Source organism: Schistocerca serialis, unplaced genomic scaffold (genome assembly GCF_023864345.2).
Source record: "Schistocerca serialis cubense isolate TAMUIC-IGC-003099 unplaced genomic scaffold, iqSchSeri2.2 HiC_scaffold_291, whole genome shotgun sequence".
Classification (NCBI taxonomy): Eukaryota; Metazoa; Arthropoda; class Insecta; order Orthoptera; family Acrididae; genus Schistocerca; species Schistocerca serialis.
The window spans coordinates 1-10,000 of record NW_026047860.1 but is presented as its reverse complement, the minus strand read 5'-3'; the positions used below and the strand labels follow the sequence as shown (position 1 = coordinate 10,000).

Here is a 10,000-nt window from a genome sequence, read left to right as displayed (position 1 = left end):
CGTACGCGTCGCACTCGCAGTCGCAAAAAACGCTGGGCAAATATATTTCTCGGAAGAGTAATGACAGTCCGAGCCTCCTGCGTGGGAAGAGTCTTTCTAGGCCCTGACCCACGGGAAGCGTGTAGCTTCCCCCATCCCGGACATTTCACGTCGTCACACTACCGGTATTGACTAATAGACTGATTGCTGATAATCATTAGCCACACACTGGGGGAAACGGCCGACAGGGGCGGCAACATAGTGGAGCCGCAGTGTCACTAATGTACAGAGATAGAACAGTTTCGACTGGAACCAGAGTAACCGTATACACGGCACTGATTAGTAATAGATGCAGAGCCATCAGAATACAGATAATATATACAACCGTCCCTATACATGCTGAAAGACTCTGCACACAATGAGAACCACACGTCAGCCAGACACTATCACACACTACTCTCTGCCTCTAACAGGCACACACACAATATCTAACCACCAGCATGGAAGAACATCCGGTGCATCCTCTCCGCCACATTACACAATCCACACTATCATAACCAGACCGGGAGGTCCACCCAGAAAACAGAATATCCCACCCTTCCGACATCCGCCATTGCTCAGCTAAGCCACGAACACCCACACATGTCCTACACAGGGGTGCACCCAACATCACAATACTGCCTCCTGTCACAGTACACAAACAATGGCAGGAATGAAAGACACAGATCTGCCACAACCTTGGAATCGGAGCGCCGCCTGTCATGAGCCACAAGTGCATCCTGACGTGACAAATCGGATGATCCCGCAGGCATGCACTTACGATAATCACTATCAACGAACCTGCCGCCCCCTCCCCCCCCAAAATACACCTTTCCCTACAACGTGTACCTTAACCTAAGCTATATTGTACCTTAACCTAAGCGATATTGTACCTTAACCTAAGGTATATCGTACCTTAACCTAACCTACATTGCGCCTTCACCTAACCTACGTTGTACCTTAACCTAACCTACGTTGTACCTTAACCTAACCTACGTTGTACCTTAACCTAACCTACGTTGTACCTTAACCTAACCTACGTTGTACCTTAACCTAACCTACGTTGTACCTTAACCTAACCTACGTTGTACCTTAACCTAACCTACGTTGTACCTTAACCTAACCTACGTTGTACCTTAACCTAACCTACGTTGTGCCTTAACCTAACCTACGTTGTGCCTTAACCTAACCTACGTTGTGCCTTAACCTAACCTACGTTGTGCCTTAACCTAACCTATGTTGTGCCTTAACCTAACCTATGTTGTGCCTTAACCTAACCTATGTTGTGCCTTAACCTAACCTATGTTGTGCCTTAACCTAACCTACGTTGTGCCTTAACCTAACCTACGTTGTGCCTTAACCTAACCTACGTTGTGCCTTAACCTAACCTACGTTGTGCCTTAACCTAACCTACGTTGTGCCTTAACCTAACCTACGTTGTGCCTTAACCTAACCTACGTTGTGCCTTAACCTAACCTACGTTGTGCCTTAACCTAACCTACGTTGTGCCTTAACCTAACCTACGTTGTGCCTTAACCTAACCTACGTTGTGCCTTAACCTAACCTACGTTGTGCCTTAACCTAACCTACGTTGTGCCTTAACCTAACCTACGTTGTGCCTTAACCTAACCTACGTTGTGCCTTAACCTAACCTACGTTGTGCCTTAACCTAACCTACGTTGTGCCTTAACCTAACCTACGTTGTGCCTTAACCTAACCTACGTTGTGCCTTAACCTAACCTACGTTGTGCCTTAACCTAACCTACGTTGTGCCTTAACCTAACCTACGTTGTGCCTTAACCTAACCTACGTTGTGCCTTAACCTAACCTACGTTGTGCCTTAACCTAACCTACGTTGTGCCTTAACCTAACCTACGTTGTGCCTTAACCTAACCTACGTTGTGCCTTAACCTAACCTACGTTGTGCCTTAACCTAACCTACGTTGTGCCTTAACCTAACCTACGTTGTGCCTTAACCTAACCTACGTTGTGCCTTAACCTAACCTATGTTGTGCCTTAACCTAACCTATGTTGTGCCTTAACCTAACCTATGTTGTGCCTTAACCTAACCTATGTTGTGCCTTAACCTAACCTATGTTGTGCCTTAACCTAACCTATGTTGTGCCTTAACCTAACCTATGTTGTGCCTTAACCTAACCTATGTTGTGCCTTAACCTAACCTATGTTGTGCCTTAACCTAACCTACGTTGTGCCTTAACCTAACCCATATTGTACCTTAACCTAACCCATATTGTACCTTAACCTAACCCATATTGTACCTTAACCTAACCCATATTGTACCTTAACCTAACCCATATTGTACCTTAACGTAACCTAATTTGTGCCTTAACGTAACCTAATTTGTGCCTTAACGTAACCTAATTTGTGCCTTAACGTAACCTAATTTGTGCCTTAACGTAACCTAATTTGTGCCTTAACGTAACCTAATTTGTGCCTTAACGTAACCTAATTTGTGCCTTAACGTAACCTAATTTGTGCCTTAACGTAACCTAATTTGTGCCTTAACGTAACCTAATTTGTGCCTTAACGTAACCTAATTTGTGCCTTAACGTAACCTAATTTGTGCCTTAACGTAACCTAATTTGTGCCTTAACGTAACCTAATTTGTGCCTTAACGTAACCTAATTTGTGCCTTAACGTAACCTAATTTGTGCCTTAACGTAACCTAATTTGTGCCTTAACGTAACCTAATTTGTGCCTTAACGTAACCTAATTTGTGCCTTAACGTAACCTAATTTGTGCCTTAACGTAACCTAATTTGTGCCTTAACGTAACCCATGTTGTGCCTTAACGTAACCCATGTTGTGCCTTAACGTAACCCAATTTGTGCCTTAACGTAACCCATGTTGTGCCTTAACCTAACCTATATTGTGCCTCAACCTAACCTATATTGCGCCTTAACCTGACGCACGTTGTCGCTGAACCTGCTCTGTAATTGTTATGCAACTCGTTAAATTAGTGTAGTGTTGCCTAACCGCAACCCTCGCAATATAGTTCGCTATTCGCACTGCCCGGTCCCCTGTGTATCGCGTCATGTTAAACACCTTGCAGGTGTTGCTGACTTTCCACATGCTCCTGCTATACACTGTAATGTGGATAGCAGCAGGACGTACATGCCCCCCCCCCTTCCCCCCTGCCTTCGCAAGCTGGTCGTTGAGAAGTTTGCATGTTCAATGCCCTTCGCATGCCGACGTACTCAGCCTACGTTGTGGTACGGCCTGTCACCTGTCCGCCGATGTACGCAAAACCCACAAACTGTACTGCACATTGGTCCGTATGTACTGAATGATACATCGTGGCACATGTGTGACCGTACGACGACTGCGCCTAGCAACGGCAGACCATACAGTCCAAATATTGTGCACGCAGCTACGTGTCGTCTCCCTATAAGAGCTGGATTGCAGTGTGGTACGCCATTCAGACGTGTGGGAGGAACGGACGCCCTGGATGGCGATCAGCATGAGCAGTCTGTTGATGTAGTGGAGCGTGTATTCGGACGTAGTCGTCTCTTCTCACACACCGTGATAGCATGTTGCACCGCGTTCCACATCTGCGACATCCTGCAGAGGCCGGCTGACAGTCGTTCGCGCAATGGACACCGCATACGTACGGGGGCTACCTTCCACGTGTTCTCGAGGCGTGCACATGTTGTTGCGTCTATGTGGGCAGACGTAGTGTGTTGTGACACCTGACACAGGCATGCAATACTCGTTGCAAATGGCGATGGACGTCTACGTTTGCTGGTGACGTTACGCAAATGAACAACAGGTAACCCGTTGTGGTGCGGTTGTTCTCGCTAGAGGTGAATCAGTGTTGGCGACGATCGGTCGAGCTATTAACCGGTTGTTTCAGGGATACCCACCATGCCCACGAACGTGAAAGGGGACCCACCATGCCCACGAACGCGAAAGGGGATCTGGGTGTGAGGCGATACGCGGCGGTGGCTGGGTGGGACCGTCCCCGGCCGGTGAGGGGGGGCCGCCCGGCGTGCTGGCAGCGCGGTGCGTGGGCGCACGCGCTACAGCCGGCTGGTGGGGGCGGCCAGTGGCAGGCGCGCCGGCCGACGGACGCGGCAGGCGGCGCAGCTGCGCGCCGGCGCCCCCTGCTCGCGGCGCCTTGCGGCCAAAGTAGGTCCTCGCGGGCCCGGTGCGAAGCGCGGTGGCCATCTGCAGTGTGCTGGTCCGATTGAGGACTGTGTGCGCTGAGGATGCGCCGCCGCCCGGCGCTCGGCGCCGCGACGCGCCGTCTGCTGCTCGGTCGCCCCAGCGGTTCTCGCAGGTGGTTTGTATCGCAGCTGTGCGGACGTGTTGGCGCGTGCGCTGTGCTGGGAGAGTTCGCTTCGGCACCCAAGTGGGGCTTTTGTCCTTCTGTGGCGCTGGCGTTGGAGCTGCCGGTCACCGTAGGTGGCGCGTGTTGTCTCCCGCCGGCAATGCCACGACAGCACGCTCCCGGGCCTCTGTCGGCAGCGGCAAGCTCAGTTGGGAGCACGGGTGGTCGCACCTAAAGCGTCTACTCGCCTAACTCCGGGCGATTGCGCCTCTCTCGAACCCGACCAAGTACTTAGGACGGCGCTGCGCGCCGCCGGGACCTGAGAGGGTTTCGAGGTGTGTTGTGCAGGGGAGCTCAGCCTCCTCCTGTTTGCAGAATAATTGAGCGGACGCTTGCGTGTTCGCGCGGGCCCCCGGGACACACTCCCGGGCGGCCGGCTGCTCAGCTCTAGTTGACGCAGCTCCCTGGTTGATCCTGCCAGTAGTCATATGCTTGTCAAAGATTAAGCCATGCATGTCTCAGTACAAGCCGCATTAAGGTGAAACCGCGAATGGCTCATTAAATCAGTTATGGTTCCTTAGATCGTACCCACGTTACTTGGATAACTGTGGTAATTCTAGAGCTAATACATGCAAACAGAGTCCCGACCAGAGATGGAAGGGACGCTTTTATTAGATCAAAACCAATCGGTCGGCTCGTCCGGTCCGTTTGCCTTGGTGACTCTGAATAACTTTGGGCTGATCGCACGGTCCTCGTACCGGCGACGCATCTTTCAAATGTCTGCCTTATCAACTGTCGATGGTAGGTTCTGCGCCTACCATGGTTGTAACGGGTAACGGGGAATCAGGGTTCGATTCCGGAGAGGGAGCCTGAGAAACGGCTACCACATCCAAGGAAGGCAGCAGGCGCGCAAATTACCCACTCCCGGCACGGGGAGGTAGTGACGAAAAATAACGATACGGGACTCATCCGAGGCCCCGTAATCGGAATGAGTACACTTTAAATCCTTTAACGAGTATCTATTGGAGGGCAAGTCTGGTGCCAGCAGCCGCGGTAATTCCAGCTCCAATAGCGTATATTAAAGTTGTTGCGGTTAAAAAGCTCGTAGTTGGATTTGTGTCCCACGCTGTTGGTTCACCGCCCGTCGGTGTTTAACTGGCATGTATCGTGGGACGTCCTGCCGGTGGGCGAGCCGAAGGCGTGCGACCGCCTCGTGCGTGCTCGTGCGTCCCGAGGCGGACCCCGTTGAAATCCTACCAGGGTGCTCTTTATTGAGTGTCTCGGTGGGCCGGCACGTTTACTTTGAACAAATTAGAGTGCTTAAAGCAGGCAAGCCCGCCTGAATACTGTGTGCATGGAATAATGGAATAGGACCTCGGTTCTATTTTGTTGGTTTTCGGAACCCGAGGTAATGATTAATAGGGACAGGCGGGGGCATTCGTATTGCGACGTTAGAGGTGAAATTCTTGGATCGTCGCAAGACGAACAGAAGCGAAAGCATTTGCAAGTATGTTTTCATTAATCAAGAACGAAAGTTAGAGGTTCGAAGGCGATCAGATACCGCCCTAGTTCTAACCATAAACGATGCCAGCCAGCGATCCGCCGCAGTTCCTCCGATGACTCGGCGGGCAGCCTCCGGGAAACCAAAGCTTTGGGTTCCGGGGGAAGTATGGTTGCAAAGCTGAAACTTAAAGGAATTGACGGAAGGGCACCACCAGGAGTGGAGCCTGCGGCTTAATTTGACTCAACACGGGAAACCTCACCAGGCCCGGACACCGGAAGGATTGACAGATTGATAGCTCTTTCTTGATTCGGTGGGTGGTGGTGCATGGCCGTTCTTAGTTGGTGGAGCGATTTGTCTGGTTAATTCCGATAACGAACGAGACTCTAGCCTGCTAACTAGTCGCGTGACATCCTTCGTGCTGTCAGCGATTACTTTTCTTCTTAGAGGGACAGGCGGCTTCTAGCCGCACGAGATTGAGCAATAACAGGTCTGTGATGCCCTTAGATGTTCTGGGCCGCACGCGCGACTACACTGAAGGAATCAGCGTGTCTTCCTAGGCCGAAAGGTCGGGGTAACCCGCTGAACCTCCTTCGTGCTAGGGATTGGGGCTTGCAATTGTTCCCATGAACGAGGAATTCCCAGTAAGCGCGAGTCATAAGCTTCGCGTTGATTACGTCCCTGCCCTTTGTACACACCGCCCGTCGCTACTACCGATTGAATGATTTAGTGAGGTCTTCGGACTGGTACGCGGCATTGACTCTGTCGTTGCCGATGCTACCGGAAAGATGACCAAACTTGATCATTTAGAGGAAGTAAAAGTCGTAACAAGGTTCCGTAGGTGAACCTGCGGAAGGATCATTACCGACTAGACTGCATGTCTTTCGATGTGCGTGTCGTGTCGCGCAACAGCGCAGCTACCTGTACGGCTCGCAGTAGCCGTGCGCCGCGTGCGGAACCACGCGTTCGTCTCAAAACTAACGGCAATGTTGTGTGGTACGAGCGCTGAAGCGCTGGAGCGGCTGGCCTGCGGCACCTGGCGCCTGGCGCCGGTTTTGAATGACTTTCGCCCGACTGCCTGTCCGCTCCGGTGTGGAGCCGTACGACGCCCATCGGCCGTGAGGCCGTTGGACACTGAACGCTGGAACAGGGCCGCCACACGCCTCAGTCCCGCCTATGCCAACTGTCTCGAAAGAGATGGTGTGGAAACTATGAAAAGATCACCCAGGACGGTGGATCACTCGGCTCGTGGGTCGATGAAGAACGCAGCAAATTGCGCGTCGACATGTGAACTGCAGGACACATGAACATCGACGTTTCGAACGCACATTTGCGGTCCATGGATTCCGTTCCCGGGCCACGTCTGGCTGAGGGTCGGCTACGTATACTGAAGCGCGCGGCGTTTGCCCCGCTTCGCAGACCTGGGAGTGTCGTGGCCGCCTGTGGGGGCCGGCCGCGTCTCCTTAAACGTGCGATGCGCGCCCGTCGCCTGGCGGTTCGCATACCGGTACTTACTCGGTAGCGTGCACAGCCGGCTGGCGGTGTGGCGTGCGACATCCTCGTACAACGACCTCAGAGCAGGCGAGACTACCCGCTGAATTTAAGCATATTACTAAGCGGAGGAAAAGAAACTAACAAGGATTCCCCCAGTAGCGGCGAGCGAACAGGGAAGAGTCCAGCACCGAACCCCGCAGGCTGCCGCCTGTCGTGGCATGTGGTGTTTGGGAGGGTCACTACCCCGACGCCTCGCGCCGAGCCCCAAGTCCAACTTGAATGAGGCCACGGCCCGTAGAGGGTGCCAGGCCCGTAGCGGCCGGTGCGAGCGTCGGCGGGACCTCTCCTTCGAGTCGGGTTGCTTTGAGAGTGCAGCTCCAAGTGGGTGGTAAACTCCATCTGAGACTAAATATGACCACGAGACCGATAGCGAACAAGTACCGTGAGGGAAAGTTGAAAGAACTTTGAAGAGAGAGTTCAAAAGTACGTGAAACCGTTTCTGGGGTAAACGTGAGAAGTCCGAAAGGTCGAACGGGTGAGATTCACGCCCATCCGGCCACTGGCCTCCGCCCTCGGCAGATGGGGCCGGCCGCCCGCGCGGAGCAATTCGCGGCGGGGTCGTGTCCGGTTGCCTTTCCACTCGCCGCGGGGCGGGGCCGTTCCGGTGTGCGGTGGGCCGCACTTCTCCCCTAGTAGGACGTCGCGACCCGCTGGGTGCCGGCCTACGGCCCGGTGTCGCAGCCTGTCCTTCCGCGGGCCTCGGTTCGCGTCTGTTGGGCAGAGCCCCGGTGTCCTGGCTGGCTGCCCGGCGGTATAATCTGGAGGAGTCGATTCGCCCCTTTGGGCGCTCGGGCTCCCGGCAAGCGCGCGCGCGTTCTTCCCGGATGACGGACCTACCTGGCCCGGCCCCGGACCCGCGCCGCTGTTGGCTCGGGATGCTCTCGGGCGGAATAATCGCTCCCGTCAGCGGCGCTTCAGCTTTGGACAATTTCACGACCCGTCTTGAAACACGGACCAAGGCAGAGTCTAACATGTGCGCGAGTCATTGGGCTGTACGAAACCTAAAGGCGTAATGAAAGTGAAGGTCTCGCCTTGCGCGGGCCGAGGGAGGATGGGGCTTCCCCGCCCTTCACGGGGGCGGCGGCCTCCGCACTCCCGGGGCGTCTCGTCCTCATTGCGAGGTGAGGGCGCACCTAGAGCGTACACGTTGGGACCTCGAAAGATGGTGAACTATGCCTGGCCAGGACGAAGTCAGGGGAAACCCTGATGGAGGTCCGTAGCGATTCTGACGTGCAAATCGATCGTCGGAGCTGGGTATAGGGGCGAAAGACTAATCGAACCATCTAGTAGCTGGTTCCCTCCGAAGTTTCCCTCAGGATAGCTGGTGCTCGTACGAGTCTCATCCGGTAAAGCGAATGATTAGAGGCCTTGGGGACGAAACGACCTCAACCTATCTCAAACTTTAAATGGGTGAGATCTCCGGCTTGCTTGATATGCTGAAGCCAGCGAGCAAACGACTCGATCGGAGTGCCAAGTGGGCCACTTTTGGTAAGCAGAACTGGCGCTGTGGGATGAACCAAACGCCGAGTTAAGGCGCCCGAATCGACGCTCATGGGAAACCATGAAAGGCGTTGGTTGCTTAAGACAGCAGGACGGTGGCCATGGAAGTCGGAATCCGCTAAGGAGTGTGTAACAACTCACCTGCCGAAGCAACTAGCCCTGAAAATGGATGGCGCTGAAGGCGTCGTGCCTATACTCGGGCCGGTCAGTCTGGCAGTCATGGCCGGTCCTTGCGGCCGGCCGCGAAGCCCTGACGAGTAGGAGGGTCGCGGCGGTGGGCGCAGAAGGGTCTGGGCGTGAGCCTGCCTGGAGCCGCCGTCGGTGCAGATCTTGGTGGTAGTAGCAAATACTCCAGCGAGGCCCTGGAGGGCTGACGCGGAGAAGGGTTTCGTGTGAACAGCCGTTGCACACGAGTCAGTCGATCCTAAGCCCTAGGAGCAAATCCGATGTTGATGGGGCCGTCATAGCATGATGCGCTTTGTGCTGGCCCCCGTTGGGCGAAAGGGAATCCGGTTCCTATTCCGGAACCCGGCAGCGAAACCGATACAAGTCGGGCCCCTCTTTTAGAGATGCTCGTCGGGGTAACCCAAAAGGACCGGAGACGCCGTCGGGAGATCGGGGAAGAGTTTTCTTTTCTGCATGAGCGTTCGAGTTCCCTGGAATCCTCTAGCAGGGAGATAGGGTTTGGAACGCGAAGAGCACCGCAGTTGCGGCGGTGTCCCGATCTTCCCCTCGGACCTTGAAAATCCGGGAGAGGGCCACGTGGAGGTGTCGCGCCGGTTCGTACCCATATCCGCAGCAGGTCTCCAAGGTGAAGAGCCTCTAGTCGACTAGAATAATGTAGGTAAGGGAAGTCGGCAAATTGGATCCGTAACTTCGGGATAAGGATTGGCTCTGAGGATCGGGGCGTGTCGGGCTTGGTCGGGAAGTGGGTCAGCGCTAACGTGCCGGGCCTGGGCGAGGTGAGTGCCGTAGGGGTGCCGGTAAGTGCGGGCGTTTAGCGCGGGCGTGGTCTGCTCTCGCCGTGGTCGGCCTCGTGCTGGCCGGCGGTGCAGGATGCGCGCGCCTGCGCGGCGTTCGCGCCCCGGTGCTTCAACCTGCGTGCAGGATCCGAGCTCGAGTCCCGTGCCTTGGCCT

At 54.4% G+C, this 10,000-nt stretch overlaps 2 non-coding genes across 2 annotated transcripts; both read left to right on the top strand.

Annotated features, from left to right (window-relative positions):
• The first annotated feature begins 4,769 nt into the window (after positions 1 to 4,769).
• On the top strand, positions 4,770 to 6,673 carry LOC126444652 (small subunit ribosomal RNA). The gene has a single exon (XR_007582662.1). It is a non-coding gene; the product is annotated as a small subunit ribosomal RNA (ribosomal RNA).
• Positions 6,674 to 7,030: 357 nt separating this feature from the next.
• Positions 7,031 to 7,186, top strand: LOC126444650 (5.8S ribosomal RNA). Its single transcript, XR_007582660.1, has one exon. It is a non-coding gene; the product is annotated as a 5.8S ribosomal RNA (ribosomal RNA).
• The last annotated feature ends 2,814 nt before the right edge of the window (positions 7,187 to 10,000 follow it).